Genomic DNA, 16,511 nt, shown 5'->3' on the forward strand with positions numbered 1-16,511 from the left:
CTCGATCCATGGGAAAACAGCCCACCTACCGAATAAACCTTCTTCTTTTCCTCCCAGAGGCGAATCTGGAGCCGGGAAGACGGAAAACACCAAGAAAGTCATTCAGTATTTGGCTCACGTTGCCTCGTCCCATAAGGGGAAAAAGGACCACACCATTCCCGTGAGTTTCTACCGATTAGGGCAAAATCCTGAGTAAACACTTGTATTTCCCAGATGATTTCAGCCTCCAGTCCAAGTGCTGTAGTTGAACTACAACCCCCAGGAGCATATGGCCGTCATCCCAGCTGAATACAGTGAGAACCTGTGAGATGACTTGTGCTGTTTACCTCCCTCGAAGATGCCCCTGTGATACTAACCCGGGGCTAATGCTGCCTGCCCGACCCTGTAGTGGGTCAAACCATAGTAGGGAATTAGGTTCCCCCCCACCTATAACTGACTTGGTTTTGCCATTAATATGAGTCTAATCCTGGTAACTGTCAGTGTGGGCTGCGTACACGTGGGCGGAAGGAAACCTGCCCGTCGGTGCCCGGCCGCCCGGTGTGCGCTAACTGCATCCTACTAACGCCTGTTTATTTGTTTGCCGCAAACAGACCGAATCTCCCAAGGCCATGAAGCACCAGGCAAGTGGATTTCCTACGCTTCTCCCTATTCCTGTCTCTCTGCGCAATAAGCCCAATAGAGCCCAATTGTATTCTTCCTCTACCCTCGGCTCTATTCTCAGACCCCCTTCCTGTATCTTTTGGGGGGGAAGCACCTTTAACCCATTCATGTGTATAGGCAAGGCCAATAGCGCTCCTTGGTTTGGGGCTGATCCATAATCCATAATCCATATCTGATATATATATCACTTTAGAACTAAAACTCCCAGCATGCCCTGAGAGCCAAGGGTACATATTATTACAATGGGAGGCCAACGTCCCTTATTCAGGGGTGACCCTGCCTTAGATGATCTAGCCCAAACCAAAAATACATGAAGAATGGAGGAGCGCAGACTCCCTGATATTGAACCCCTGATCTTTTTTAGTGATTTAAAGGGGAACTCCACCCTTAAGTGAAAGAAATATCACTCGGAGCAACTTTCCAGTATAAAATCATTGCATTTTTTTAAGTGCACTGCTGGTTCTGACTCTTGAATGTTACATACCCAGTTGAGTATAAATGACCTTGTTTCAAGAGTCAGACCCATACAGCAGAAAGGGACAGACATGGAGATTCCATATAAATCCAGGGGGGCCGTAGAATGACTGTATATTGGGAAGTGGCTCAGATTCAATTGTTCCATTTAATGATGCCACTTTTGGGGTGAAGTTCCCCTTTAAGGCCCAACCCACTGCGCCGCAGGATGTAGAATTTGTTCTGGAGCGTGCCACGTATTTCATAACCATTAACTTATTTTTTTTTTCCCCCCCACTCCCCACTGTCATTTTGTTAAACTACAGAGTGGATCGTTGTTGTATGTGAGTAGTATGCAGCCCCCCCACCCACCGTGCACACACGCACCCCCCACCCACGCACCCCCCACCCATCTCCTTTAATTTCTCCTCTCGTCTTTTTCACGCCTGCTTCACCACGCACACCCGTCGCCACCCCCTGCCCCCTCCATGTTGGAGAAATGGCCCCCATCCTTGGCGCTCTTGCATGCTCCTTCCCACCCCTTCATGCCGTCAGTCTCTTGCCTGCTAGGGCTTGGGGGGTAGGACCTTGCTCGCTAAATGGTGTTCCTAATAAACCCCCTCTTTAGCTGTACTTCCAGGCCCAGTTACCCATAATCCTCTGCAGATCCCCCATACTGATGGCAGCCAGACACCAAGTAATACAACGATGTGGCTGCCAGTTAGTAGTTGTGGGAGGAAAGCAGAGTTCCCCTTTAATTTCGTACCCCCGCCCATAACGTTCTTATCTCCGTAGTCCTAGGGGCCTAGTAGCAAAGTTAGTAGTCCTAGGAGCTTAGTAGCAATCTTAGTAGTCCTAGGGCCCTAGTAGCAATCTTAGTAGTCCTAGGGGCCTAGTAGCAATCTTAGTAGTCCTAGGGGCCTAGAAGCAATCTTAGTAGTCCTAGGGGCCTAGTAGCAATCTTAGTAGTCCTAGGGGCCTAGTATTAATTTTAGTAGTCTTAGGAGCCTAGTAGTAATCTTAGTAGTCCTAGGGGCCTAGTAGCAATCTTAGTAGTCCTAGGGGCCTAGTAGCAATCTTAGTAGTCCTAGGGGCCTACTAGCAATCTTAGTAGTCCTAGGGGCCTAGTAGCAATCTTAGTAGTCCTAGGGGCCTAGTAGCAATCTTAGTAGTCCTAGGGGCCTAGTAGCAATCTTAGTAGTCCTAGGGGCCTAGTAGCAATCTTAGTAGTCCTAGGGGCCTAGTATTAATCTTAGTAGTCCTAGGGGCCTAGTATCAATCTTAGTAGTCCTAGGGGCCTACTAGCAATCTTAGTAGTCCTAGGGGCCTACTAGCAATCTTAGTAGTCCTAGGGGCCTACTAGCAATCTTAGTAGTCCTAGGGGCCTAGTAGCAATCTTAGTAGCCCTAGGGGCCTAGTAGTCCTAGGGTTAGTATATGGCTATGTATGTGGCTAATTCTGCACCATGAGCAATATTTAAGTTAGAGGAAATCACATGACAATCCTTAACCCCGCCCCTCCCACTTTGGTCGCTTGCGCGTGCTGCCGGCGTCTACAGGCGACTGCCAATACAAAGGAAACGCTGCCATATAAGGTGTGTATAGGCGGGGCTGCAGTTAATATCCCATAATGCTTAGGGGTAAGAATGCCAATCACGGGGTAATTACAGGCAGACTGGGTGCTGTTGGGTGGGCAGCGCTTTATGGCGTCTCCTTTACGTTGGCCGTTGCCTGTAGAGTAACCAAGCCGCTCAGTGGGCCCCTGTCTGACGGGGGGAATAACTGAGGCTTTGGCCGAGCAGGGGGGACCCAGGGCCCAAGTCTTCTACTCACTTTCAATCCTGTCCCTCCTCTGCCTCTTGTGCCCTACCCTCAGGGGGCATCGCCAATCTGGCATTTCTGTGTTTGATCTCTTCCCTGCAGGGTGAACTAGAGCGTCAGCTCCTCCAAGCCAACCCCATCCTGGAGTCCTTTGGAAATGCCAAGACCGTCAAAAATGACAACTCCTCTCGCTTCGTAAGTAACCCAATCAGGCGTGTGGTTCTTGTCCTCTCACTGCTGATTGGCTGCCAGAATACCAGGCAGACTGAGCCTTAGTCCTTGTGTATTGTGATTGGCACTGCCCCCCCAAGTGCCGGTAAATCCGTGCTTTCCCGCTGAGGTCAGAGGCGGCTGGTTTATTTCAGGTAATCCTCTCGGCGCAGTCTGATTGGTGCGTCCTGACAGCCCCTGATTAGATAAACGGGCGCCCGAATGCCAGGCCAGAAATAGCAGCTATGGATGGTGTGTGCCCTGGGGGGGGGGGGGGGGGTTAGACACAATGTAAGGGGTGTCTGGGAAAGCATGCAGGGGTGCCTGGGATTGGTGCTGCTGATGGGCCTATAGCAAGGCATATATGCCATGCCAGCTTGGTACGAACGAGCCAAATATTGCCCTGTATGTGTCTTTGTATTTGCCTCTCAACATTTCCCCCTTTAATAAAGCTTTCTTCCGTTTCTCTTTTTTTTTTTTTTTTTTAGGGCAAATTCATCCGAATTAATTTCGACGTGACTGGTTATATCGTTGGGGCCAATATAGAGACCTGTATCCTTGCGTAACCCCCACCCAAAGCAGAGTTAGAACATAGGGAGCAGAAGCGGCAATTAACCTTTTTTTTTTTTCTTCTTTAACTTCCCCTTTAAACAGCCCCTACTTGGTGTAGATTTATTTGCTAACAGTATAGAAATGTATTAATCTCCCTGGCAGGAAATGGGTGGCATTATGCTCCCCCCCCCGAATCGGTTTGCAGTTCCACTACCCTCCTGTCCCAGGGCAGATATTTTAGGAGGCCGTGGCATCCATTGAGAATGCTGTGGTTTGCAGACTGGTAGAATATTCCAGGACTGTGTAAGACAGACGCGCCACAGCGGCCTGGCCTCTGTCTGGCTATAAGGGGGCAATTAAGAATGTCAATCGGGGGCAATAGCAATGGCAGCCATTGTAGCCGAGGGCCTTATTAGTCCCAGGCTGCTGCTCCTATGTGTCTCCGGCCTGATCTGGGGATTTTCTGTGCAATTGGTGGGGAAATTAAATCTCATGCTTTGCATTCCTGTCGCACCGTCGGGGAGATGAAGCGCAGATATCCGTAATTAGAAACACACGCAGGGTCTGCACAGCGAGAATGGCGGCCAATTTCTAATAACCCCTTGGTGCCAGCAAGTCCTGTGAGTGACACATTGGTGGGATATCCCATAATGCTAGGGGAGAGTGATATACCCCGGGGCAACACTCCTGTACTAAGGGTGGGGTATCTTTGTATTAGTGCAACGCAAGACCCTTAACTGGCGCCTTCAGATCTGCTGGAGAAGTCTCGCGCTATTCGCCAAGCGAAGGATGAAAGGACCTTCCATATCTTTTATCAGCTGCTCGCTGGCTCAGGGGAACACCTCAAATGTAAGAGTTGGTGCTGCTGGATGGGACCCCATCTGTAGGGGGTGCGTAGTATGGGACCCCATCTGTAGGGGGGTGCTGCTGTACGGGAACCCATCTGTAGGGGGGGCTGCTGTATGGGAACCCATCTGTAGGGGGTGCTGCCGTATGGGAACCCATCTGTAGGGGGTGCTGCCGTATGGGAACCCATCTGTAGGGGGAGCTGCCGTATGGGAACCCATCTGTAGGGGTTGCTGCCGTATGGGAACCCATCTGTAGGGGGAGCTGCCGTATGGGAACCCATCTGTAGGGGGTGCTGCCGTATGGGAACCCACCTGTAGGGGGTGCTGCTGTACGGGAACCCATCTGTAGGGGGAGCTGCCGTATGGGAACCCATCTCTAGGGGGAGCTGCTGTACGGGAATTCATCTGTAAGGAAAAAGAAAGGCCTAGTAGAACATATACGGATATGAATTTGCCCCTGCGGTGCTCACTTACTGCCCCCCTTTGCCCCCCCCATACAGCTGATTTGCTGCTAGACGGATTTAACAACTACCGCTTTGTGTCCAACGGCTACATCCCCATCCCGGGGCAACAGGACAAGGACAACTTCCAGGAGACGATGGAAGCCATGCACATCATGGGCTTCTCACATGAAGAGATACTGTGTGAGTACCAGGCCGTGCCCCTGGGGTACATTGAGAGATGGTTGTTGCCCCCTAGAGTTTAGTGCCGGAATTGCAGACCCATTGTCGCCTGTTTATTTTGAGTATTTATTCTGAAATCTGTTGGATCTTTCCCCCCCCGCAGCCATGCTCAAAGTGGTATCTGCCGTGCTACAATTTGGGAACATTACTTTCAAGAAAGAGCGGAACACAGACCAGGCGTCTATGCCCGAAAACACAGGTGAGTCCTGCAGCGCTACCTTCAGGCTGCTGGGAGTTGTCACCAACGGCTAAAGGGCCAATGGTCTCTGACCTTAAACTGCCCGGCGACTGTAACCATGGTAACCAGCTGGGTCAGTCTCAGCACCTCAAACCCAGCAATGAGTGCGGGGGGGAGCAAATAGGGATATCATATATGCGCAGCACATTAGGAACGTGTTTATTTTTATTGGGTCCGGGCTGTTGAGAGCCGAGCAGGGGCCAAGAATTCCAAGCCAAACATATTAAACTCCCAAGGGAAGTGTCTGCGCCAAGACTCGACTCTGTACTTTGTAAGGGATCGGTTTCCCCAATCAGGCACATTTCTGTGGTTAACCCTGCGTCTGCTGAGTCTGCTTTGTATCATGTACAATTCCAGCACCATATTCTGCAGCCTGATAGCGCTAGCACTGCCGATTGCTCCGCCTCCTTCTTCCCGCCATCAGTGTGTAGTGCGCCCCAACCCTGTCTTTCCTACTCCAAACCCCACTCCAAGTCCAACCTTTGGTCAGGTCTTCCCTTAGCTTACAGGTATATAAACACTCACCCCAAATCCCCCCAACTGGCCTTCAGGCTGGGCCCCCTTAGCCCATAACAAGGTTACTGATATATAGAAACATTGGGGTAACAGTCACCCCGCTATAGTTCCAGGGGTACCCAGGGCACAAATAGGCACTCACCCCAAATCCCCCCCTAACTGGCCTTCAGGCTGGGCCCCCTTAGCCCATAACAAGGTTACAGATATATATAGAAACATTGGGGTAACAGTCACCCTGCTATAGTTCCAGGGGTACCCAGGGCACAAATAAGCACTCACCCCAAATCCCCCCCTAACTGGCCTTCAGGCTGGGCCCCCTTAGCCCATAACAAGGTTACAGATATATAGAAACATTGGGGTAACAGTCACCCCGCTATAGTTCCAGGGGTACAGGGCGAGGGGCACAGATCAGGTGGTTTCCTCCTATAATAATGCTATACGCTTCGCCGTCTCCTTTTTCGGCACAATCTGTCCTTATCCTTTATCCTAGATTTGCAGGGTCTGCGCCCCCCCCCCCCCTTTTCTTGCTACATTGCTAAAAAGCCAGTAATTTAATATCAGTTACTTCATTCCTGTGCTATGCAAGATCCCCCCAGAGACGGAGCCTTTCAAGATGCACATCACACTCCGGCTGCGCTGCCAGGACTCCTCAGCACTAATCTGACCCCTGAACGATATACATATATCATACTTACCCCTCTGTGTGGCGCCCCCTGCCCTTTTCTACTGGGAGCTGGGGCAGGTGTACTAATCAGCGTAATGACCAATAGAACTTATTTGTATTTCCTTCTTTTCTCTGTATATTTGTATTTATACATATGGGTAGGGGGTGCCATAGTGTTTCCCTTAGACAGTACAGTATGGGGGTACAGCTTATTGTGTGCCCAGAACATTCCTTCTCTGTATATTTGTATTTATACATATGGGTAGGAGGTGCCATAGTGTTTCCCTTAGACAGTACAGTATGGGGGTACAGCTTATTGTGTGCCCAGAACATTCCCTCTCTGTATATTTGTATTTATACATATGGGTAGGGGGTGCCATAGTGTTTCCCTTAGACAGTACAGTATGGGGGTACAGCTTATTGTGTGCCCAGAGCATTCCTTGTCTGTATATTTGTATTTATACATATGGGTAGGAGGGTATAGCTAGTATTAATAATGATCTCCCTCAATCTGGCAGGGTAAGGGTTACTCGGAGGGGCCAGAATGTTTGATAGGCATTGGGCACAGTCAGAAATGTATTTGATGTTCTGCTTTCAGCCGCACAGAAACTCTGCCACCTATTGGGTCTGAACATCATGGAGTTCACCCGCGCCATCCTTACACCGCGCATCAAGGTGGGCAGGGACTACGTGCAGAAGGCGCAGACTAAAGAACAGGTAAGTGGCTTTAATCCTCTGGGCATATTTATATATATATATATATATATATATATATATATATATATATACAGGGGGATATTTGACTCTGATGCTGTGTGGTTGTGCTGCATCTAAGCGCTGAGGAAATGGAGTGTGACGGCGGCCATGTTGGATAGGCAGTGAAGTCACGTGACTGTGCATGTGTTTCAGGCTGACTTTGCGGTGGAAGCCCTGGCTAAGGCCACCTACGAGAGACTGTTCCGCTGGCTGGTCCACCGGATCAATAAAGCGCTGGATCGCACCAAGCGACAAGGAGCTTCGTTTATTGGGATTCTGGACATCGCCGGATTTGAGATCTTTGAGGTTTGTTATTGGGCAGTGGGCTGATCTGAGTTTCCATTCCCTCCCTCCTGTGCCTGATTAGTCTAGAATTATTCTGGTATTTTTGGTCCTGGGATACTGACAGCCCATGGGATACTATACCCAATCAAATGTCCCGACCAATGCTGCAAAGCCCATCTATCCAGCTGCTCAGGTTCCCATTTGTGAACCCTATCTATCCAGCTGCTCAGGTTCCCATTTGTGAACCCTATCTATCCAGCTGCTCAGGTTCCCATTTGTGTGGCCTATCTATCCAGCTGCTCAGGTTCCCATTTGTGTGGCCTATCTATCCAGCTGCTCAGGTTCCCATTTGTGTGGCCTATCTATCCAGCTGCTCAGGTTCCCATTTGTGTGGCCTATCTATCCAGCCCGTTTGTGTGGCCTATCTATCCAGCTGCTCAGGTTCCCATTTGTGTGGCCTATCTATCCAGCTGCTCAGGTTCCCATTTGTGTGGCCTATCTATCCAGCTGCTCAGGTTCCCATTTGTGTGGCCTATCTATCCAGCTGCTCAGGTTCCCATTTGTGTGGCCTATCTATTCAGCTGCTCAGGTTCCCATTTGTGTGGCCTATCTATCCAGCTGCTCAGGTTCCCATTTGTGTGGCCTATCTATCCAGCTGCTCAGGTTCCCGTTTGTGTGGCCTATCTATCCAGCTGCTCAGGTTCCCATTTGTGTGGCCTATCTATCCAGCTGCTCAGGCTCCCATTTGTGTAGCCTATCTATCCAGCTGCTCAGGCTCCCATTTGTGTAGCCTATCTATCCAGCTGCTCAGGTTCCCATTTGTGTAGCCTATCTATCCAGCTGCTCAGGTTCCCATTTGTGTGGCCTATCTATCCAGCTGCTCAGGTTCCCATTTGTGTGGCCTATCTATCCAGCTGCTCAGGTTCCCATTTGTGAACCCTATCTATCCAGCTGCTCAGGTTCCCGTTTGTGTGGCCTATCTAATAACCCGAGCAGGCTCCTGTTTGTGGGTCCCGGATCTCCCACTTCCCTTCATAAAACGGGGTGGATATGTCGTACTGTTTCTAAAGGTACTTAGCCCCAAAAGCTTGCAATTGAATCATCCCACTTCTCCCTTTCCCCCGGCAGTTGAACTCCTTCGAGCAGCTCTGCATCAACTACACCAACGAGAAGCTTCAGCAGCTCTTCAATCACACCATGTTCATCCTGGAGCAGGAGGAGTACCAGCGGGAGGGCATCGAGTGGAACTTCATTGATTTTGGCCTTGACCTGCAGCCTTGCATTGACCTGATCGAGAGGCCGGTGAGTCTCCTCCCCTGGGATTGGGCGGATGGGTAACCCTAAAGCGCTCCGGTTCTGATCCATTCGCTATGTTGTCTCCCCAGGCCAACCCCCCCGGGGTCCTTGCCTTGCTGGACGAGGAGTGCTGGTTCCCCAAAGCCACAGACAAAAGCTTTGTGGACAAACTGGTTCAGGAGCAGGGAACCCACTCCAAGTTCCAGAAGCCGCGCCAACTCAAGGACAAGGCGGATTTCTGCATCATCCACTACGCGGGAAGGGTAAGCGCCATCACTGCCGTGGGGGCGGGGCTTGTACCCGGCGTGCCTCAGTGCTAACACGACTCTGTCCTTCCCCAGGTGGATTATAAGGCAGACGAATGGCTGATGAAGAACATGGACCCTCTGAATGACAACGTTGCCACGCTGCTTCACCAGTCCTCCGACAAGTTTGTGGGCGAGCTGTGGAAAGATGGTACGGAGAAATGACAAATTCTTTTTAGTTATGGCCCTCCAGCTGCACTTCCCAGCACCCCCCTTACTTGCCCTGGGGTTTGGCAGCTGGTAGGACACCAAACATCTTGCCAAGTCCCTCCTTGGGTGCCACTTCCTTAAAGGGGCGGTTCACCATTAAAATAACATCACCGGTGATGTTGTTTATAGCAGCCAATCAGATGCTTTGCTTTGATTTTCTAACTGTTGAAATCTAATTGCTGATTGGTTGCCCTGGGCAACATCACCAGTAATGCTTCACTCCACTCTTTACACAGCATGATAAATATACCCCTTAGTGTGTTAGACAAAGGCCTATTCCTAGCAACTTTGCAGTTGGTCTTCATTATTTCTTTGTTCTTTCCTTGTTCGTTTAATTATCTGCCTTCTACATCTCTCCAGCTTCCACATTGGGGTCACTGACCCCAGCAGCCAAACTCTATTGCTCTGTGAGGCTCCAGTTTTATTGTTATTGTTACTTTTTATTCCATATCTTTCTATTCAGCCCCTCTCCTATTCATATACCAGTCTCTTATTCACACCCCTGCATGGTTGCTACAGTAAGCAAGACCCTAGCAACCAGATAGCTGCTGCAATACCAAGCTGGAGAGCTGCTAAACAAAAAGCTAAATAACTACAATAACTACTAATAAATTAACTACAATAAACAGAAAATGACACCCAATTGCAGATTATCTCAGAATATCAGTGTCTACTTCCCCTTTAAAATCTTTTTCTGTCTCTTTGTGTTGCACCTTGGAACCCAGACCTACAGACTGCCCAGAAAGCCTCCTTTTATGACTGTGCATGTGGAGGTGAATCTCTAGCAAGTAGATTTACTAGCCAAATGCCCCCCTAGGTGCCTCCATTATGATTCTGATTGGCCCAATGCCCGACCCGTTAGTGTGCCACCTTGCCAAGCCAGCAGATAGTGTGCCTAGCCTAGCTTACCCATCAGCCCCTGCCCCCCAAGCCCACTCTAACAGAACTCTCCCCTCTGTGCAGTGGATCGGATCGTGGGGTTGGACCAGGTCGCAGGAATGGCAGAGACGGCTTTCGGGGCGGCCTACAAGACCAAGAAGGGCATGTTCCGCACAGTGGGGCAACTGTACAAGGAGTCTCTGACGAAGCTGATGGCGACGCTGCGCAACACCAACCCCAACTTTGTGCGCTGCATCATCCCCAATCATGAGAAGCGGGTCAGTATTTGGGGTAACTGCACTAAAAGCATAGGGGGTCTGGGGCTTGGAGGGCAGAGGGCGAAGCTGTGGGATGCTGGGTAATCAGTGGGCATTTAGGGGTTTAGGGCGCCATCCTTTGGCCCAGAAGCGCTAGAGCAGTCTGTAAGGCCGATGCGCTGTTTGATTTCACAGGCGGGGAAACTCGACCCACATTTGGTGCTGGACCAGCTGAGGTGTAACGGTGTCCTGGAAGGGATCCGAATCTGCCGGCAGGGATTCCCTAACCGGATCGTGTTCCAGGAGTTCCGCCAAAGGTACCAATCAGTCAGTCGTGTACAACTCCGGGAACCTCTTTCTTTAAAGGAACATTTAGTATGTTATAGAATACCCCTATTCCTAGCAGCTTTGCAGTTGGTCTATATTAATTGTTTTTCATAGTTTATTTGCCTTCCTTTGGTACATTTTTCCAGCTTTCAAATGGGGGGTCACTGGTAAACAAACTAAGGTAAACAAGACTAGCAACCAGATAGCTGCTGAACTGCCAAACTGGAGAGTTGCAAAATAGCCAAATAACCGAAAAACCACAAAATAGAAAAGATAAAAAACAATTGCAAATCGTCTCAGAATAGCAATGTCCATGTCAAGCTAAAAGATCATTTAAAGGTGAACTACCCCTTTAATTAGAAGTGCCCCCCCCCCAGAGCCCAGCACTCCAAGAAAATTAAATATCCCTGTCCCTTAATATAGACTGTAAGCTCTATGGCAAGAATCTGCAGTGCCTCTGTAACTGTCTGCAGCTCTGAGTCAATAGACATCATGCGGGCGCATACTGCCACCTTGTGGTGTATCTTGGTATTGCTACTGTGTAATAATTACCCTTTGGCACCAGGTCACTGCTGCGTGCTGATTGGTTGAAGGGATGCGCCTGTTATAGTTACATAGTCGCTCAGCTTGAAAAAGTGACATTTTGCCCAAACACGAGCTGTAACTCGTGTTGCTTATGAATGGGGCACAAAGGCTACATTTGTTTCCCATTGGTGGCTGTACAGAGATATAGATGGGTTAATCTGCTCTTCCTGGTTGGACCATCTCTGCCGGATTTATAGGGAAAAGATAAACTGGACCTTTTGAGTGGGTCATTACAGAACTTTGTGTGTCCTTGTTAGATCATGAGACAATAAGTGTGCCAGGCTGCAGGGCATCTAAACGTAACGTGGTATCCTTCTGCCATTCCAGATATGAGATCCTCACACCCAACGCCATCCCGAAAGGGTTCATGGATGGGAAGCAAGCATGCGAGCGAATGGTAAGCAGGGGCTTGTGGGAAATTTATATTGTGAGCAATCTGTAGGCAGGTAGAAAGGCCTCCTTATTGAACCCTAATTCTTCTCAACCACAGATCCGGGCTCTGGAATTGGATCCAAACCTTTACAGGATTGGGCAGAGTAAGATCTTCTTCCGTGCCGGGGTCCTGGCTCATCTGGAGGAGGAACGGGACCTGAAGATCACAGATATCATCATACTCTTCCAGGCCGTCTGCAGGGGATACCTAGCTCGCAAGTGAGTCTACGTCAGTGATCCCCAACCAGTCTTGGGGGCAACATGTTGCTCACCCACCCCCTTTGACGTTGCTCCCAGTGGCCTCAAAGTAGGGGCCATTTTTGAATTTCTGGCTTGGAGACGAGTTTTGGATGCACAGAGACACAAATTTAATCCTCCTGCAGGCCACAGGGGGCTACCATATAGCCAATCACAGCCCTTATTTGACATCCCCAAAGAATTTTTTTCATTGTTGTGTGGCTCACCAACACTTTTTACATCTGAGTGTGGCTCACAAGTAAAAAAGGTTGGGGATCCCTGGTCTACATTATCCTCCTGGGTTCTGTGCAGCACACCAGTCCTTTGATTGGGCTAAGTATAATTATAACCAAAACCTCCCTAATCCTGTAGGAAATAATATTATGAATAATACATGGTGCTGGTTTCACTTTGGGATCAAAAATTAATACTATCCGTAAAAATACTTAATAATTTATTGGAGCTCCTTATAGATCCTCTCAGGTCCCTGTTTGGTTTCAAATGAGGGGTGGGCGTGTCCTAATGGTTCCTGCACAGTAAGAGGGGGGATAGCCAATCACAGCCCTGCAGTCACACAAGCACAGTCAGGCTTTAGTTCCCTATCAGGTCTGCTTAGCTACTGATTGGTTCCTATCTTACAGTGCCGCCGGCCGCCCTGCGCAGCCTGGGAAAGGAGGCAGCAGGAAGTGGAACAGATGGGTGGGGCTAGTGGGGTTTTGGGGGAAATTCCTCAATAAATCACTACTTTTTAAAGCACTTTATTTCTATATGTAGAGGAGTGTAATGCACAAATAAATGTCTCCTTTTTAGAATACATACATAGCTCAGTTTCTGACAGGCTTGGGCAGCAGTTCTGGGTCGGTGCTGCCATGTGATTAACATGTCTGCTTCCCTGCAGGGCCTTCGCCAAAAAACAACAGCAGCTGATCGCCCTCAAAGTGCTGCAAAGAAACTGCGCCGCCTACCTCAAGCTGCGGCATTGGCAGTGGTGGCGCCTCTTTACCAAGGTGGGTGTTGTAGGGGCTAATCTGGCCAAGCCAGTCTCATGAAGTAGTTGAACTACACCAAGGGGAATAAGAGAGCTGTCCCATATCCTGTGTGGTGTACATTACTATTTCCCGTCCATTGCAGGTAAAACCGCTGCTCCAGGTGACTCGGCAGGAGGAAGAACTGCTGGCCAAGGATGAAGAACTGCTGAAGGTCAAGGAGAAACAGTCCAAAGTGGAGGGAGAACTGGTGGAAATGGAGCGAAAGCAACAGCAGGTGAGAATCAGCGTCATCCCTTGTTCCTCCTCCAGTTTGGGTTCGTAGAATAAAATCTTCCCCTTTAGGAGACATAAAAGCCATTAAACACGACCCGTTCTCCCCGGGTTCTGACCCCAAAGACCCACAGAGCTTTGTAGATCCTTTTTGAAGTTGAACCCGCTGGAGACGATTGCCGCCCCTTATTGTGTCATTCCCACAGCTGGTGGAGGAGAAGAACATCCTCGCCGAGCAGCTTCAAGCAGAGACGGAGCTGTTTGCCGAAGCCGAGGAGATGCGTGCCCGTCTGGCCATCAAAAAGCAGGAGTTGGAGGAGATTCTGAGAGATCTGGAGATCCGCATGGAGGAAGAGGAGGAGAGGAACCAGGTGCTGCAGAATGAGAAGAAGAAGATGCAGGCGCATGTTCAGGTTGGTTCTCCCTGTCGCCACCACCGTGTTCGCTCTGCGACTCTTATGTGATGCCCTTATTGTGCAAATCAAATGGCGACTGCCCAACTGAGCCTTCCCCTCTCCCCTGCAGGACCTGGAGGAGCAGCTTGACGAGGAAGAAGCCGCCCGGCAGAAGCTGCAGTTGGAGAAGGTGACGGCAGAAGCCAAGATCAAGAAGATGGAGGAAGATATCCTGGTGCTCGAGGACCAGAATTCCAAGTTCCTGAAGGTGGGTGATGGCTCTGGCATAAACGGTCCCCTCCATACAGTCCACCGACCATTAGCAAAGTCACGTCCCCCCTTACAGGCTTAGTTATAGGGTCAAACCTGTATGGGGCACAAACTAACAGGGAAGGAACAGAGGTGTTCTTAAAGGAGTAGTTCACCTATTAGCGTTAACTTACAGAATGTTATTAGCAACTTTTCAATTGGTCTTCATTTTTTATCTCATACAGTTTTTGATTTGCTACATCTTCTTCTGCCTCTTTCCAGCATTCAAATGGGGGTCACTGACCCCGGCAGCCAAAACCTATTGCTCTGTGAGGCTCCAGTTTTATTGTTATTGTTACTTTTTATAACTTATCTTTCTATTCAGCCTCACTACTATTCATATATCAGTCAGTCTCTAAAACCACTCCCTAGTTACTAAGGTAAATTGGACCCTAGCAACCAGATAACTGCTGAAATTCCAAACTGGAAAGTAAAATAATTTAAAAAAACTACCAGTAATAAAAAATAAAGACCAATTGCAAATTTTTTCAGAATAGCGCTCTGTACATCATACTAAAACTCAAAGTTGAACAACCCCCTTTCATCCCCCACTTACAGCAATTCAGGGTTCATTCAGGGCTGTCTGCATACCCCTGTCCCATGCCCCATAAAGCTAAAGGTTAATGTGGTGGTTGTGTCGCTTTGGGCTTTTTAGGAGAAGAAGCTACTGGAGGAACGGATTGCAGAGTCGACCTCTCAGCTGGCCGAGGAAGAAGAGAAAGCCAAAAATCTGGCCAAGCTGAAGAACAAGCAAGAGATGATGATCACAGACCTTGAAGGTGCGTCAAGTTTAACTTTAAATATGAGAATGTGTTGCCCCTCCCAGCCAATCATGTTCTAGATCCTTGCTAGATAGAGACACCCAATAATTTGTTCCCCAACATTTTTTTTATGTTCTAATCTCCTCCCATCCCTTTGCCTGCATCACAGAGAGGCTAAAGAAGGAGGAGAAGACGAGGCAGGAGCTGGAGAAAGCAAAAAGGAAGCTGGACGGGGAGACCACAGACCTCCAGGACCAAATCGCTGAGCTGCAGGCTCAAATTGAGGAGCTCAAGCTACAACTCGCCAAGAAAGAGGAGGAGCTACAGGCTGCATTGGCCAGGTGGGAAGGGAAATGGTAATGCAAGGTGCTGGCTGTGCTCTTCAGGGGAGGAGCAAGGTGGCAAGGGAAGAACTGATTAGTGGGATGGAGGTGAGGGAAAGCTAAAGGCTACACTGACCTGGAATTAAGGATGAGGGAGGTGGAACTCCAAGAGTTTTTATGGTATTAAGGCTCTTCTGCTCTTCCCATCTTTAGGGGAGACGAGGAGGTTCTGCAGAAGAACAACACCCTGAAGGTGGTGCGGGAGCTGCAGGCACAGATCGCTGAGCTGCAAGAAGACCTTGAGTCAGAAAAGGCGTCCCGCAACAAAGCTGAGAAGCAAAAGAGGGACCTGAGTGAGGAGCTGGAGGCCCTAAAGACTGAGCTAGAGGATACTCTGGATACCACCGCAGCCCAACAAGAACTGAGGTACCAACAACACACAAGTGTCTGTCATTGATACTCACCAGCCTTCCCTGAGTATTCACTTTGCCTAATTCTCATCCATTATTGTGTCATTAGGACGAAAAGGGAGCAGGAGGTGGCAGAACTGAAGAAGAGCATTGAAGAGGAGACCCGAAACCATGAAGCTCAGATCCAGGAGATGAGGCAGCGACAGGCAACAGCCCTCGAGGAGCTCTCTGAGCAGCTGGAACAGGCCAAGAGGGTGAGTGGGGACTCATTATAGCTTACTCACTCTCAGCCAGGGGCTCCAGAGCATTAACTCACAGCTGTTTGTGCCCTGTGCAGTTCAAGGGAAACCTAGAGAAGAACAAGCAGAGCCTGGAGTCAGACAATAAGGAGCTGGCCACTGAGGTGAAGTCTCTGCAACAGATGAAGGCAGAGTCTGAGTATAAGCGGAAGAAGCTGGAAGGTCAAGTGCAGGAGCTACACACCAAGGTGTTGGAAGGAGACCGCCTGCGGGCCGACATGGTGGAGAAGAGCAGCAAGCTGCAGGTAGAGCGTCATTCATGCAAGGCATCCTGGGAGCCACGGAAGGGCAGCGTGACCAAACTGTATTAACTGTTGCTTCTCTCTCCATAGAACGAACTGGAAAATGTTTCCTCTCTGCTAGAAGAAGCTGAAAAGAAAGGGATCAAGCTGGCAAAGGATGCAGCGAGCCTGGAGTCCCAGCTACAGGACACACAGGTGAGCTATTATAGGAGCCAATTGGGGGTCACCTGCTGGGGGCATGCAATGTGGGCAATGCAGACTGAGCTGGAAACCCTAAGTTGGTGTCCTGTAGAATAACTG

General features: G+C 49.4%; 1 non-coding gene across 1 annotated transcript in view; it reads left to right on the top strand.

Annotated features, from left to right (window-relative positions):
- The window catches only part of myh10, a 54,889-nt gene that overhangs the window by 31,771 nt on the left and 6,607 nt on the right, over window positions 1–16,511 (top strand). The window contains exons 5-31 of the transcript XR_004220667.1: window positions 58–160; window positions 591–620; window positions 1,440–1,457; window positions 3,036–3,128; window positions 3,632–3,695; window positions 4,446–4,544; window positions 5,044–5,187; window positions 5,330–5,425; window positions 7,243–7,361; window positions 7,554–7,706; window positions 8,814–8,987; window positions 9,071–9,244; window positions 9,323–9,437; window positions 10,460–10,653; window positions 10,828–10,949; window positions 11,872–11,941; window positions 12,035–12,195; window positions 13,112–13,220; window positions 13,345–13,476; window positions 13,679–13,885; window positions 13,998–14,135; window positions 14,832–14,955; window positions 15,107–15,278; window positions 15,474–15,686; window positions 15,780–15,924; window positions 16,008–16,214; window positions 16,302–16,406. This is a non-coding gene — a transcript (myosin, heavy chain 10, non-muscle). The remainder of the gene's footprint in view (window positions 1–57; window positions 161–590; window positions 621–1,439; window positions 1,458–3,035; window positions 3,129–3,631; window positions 3,696–4,445; window positions 4,545–5,043; window positions 5,188–5,329; window positions 5,426–7,242; window positions 7,362–7,553; window positions 7,707–8,813; window positions 8,988–9,070; window positions 9,245–9,322; window positions 9,438–10,459; window positions 10,654–10,827; window positions 10,950–11,871; window positions 11,942–12,034; window positions 12,196–13,111; window positions 13,221–13,344; window positions 13,477–13,678; window positions 13,886–13,997; window positions 14,136–14,831; window positions 14,956–15,106; window positions 15,279–15,473; window positions 15,687–15,779; window positions 15,925–16,007; window positions 16,215–16,301; window positions 16,407–16,511) is intronic.

This window comes from Xenopus tropicalis, chromosome 10, assembly GCF_000004195.4.
Source record: "Xenopus tropicalis strain Nigerian chromosome 10, UCB_Xtro_10.0, whole genome shotgun sequence".
Taxonomy (NCBI): Eukaryota; Metazoa; Chordata; class Amphibia; order Anura; family Pipidae; genus Xenopus; species Xenopus tropicalis.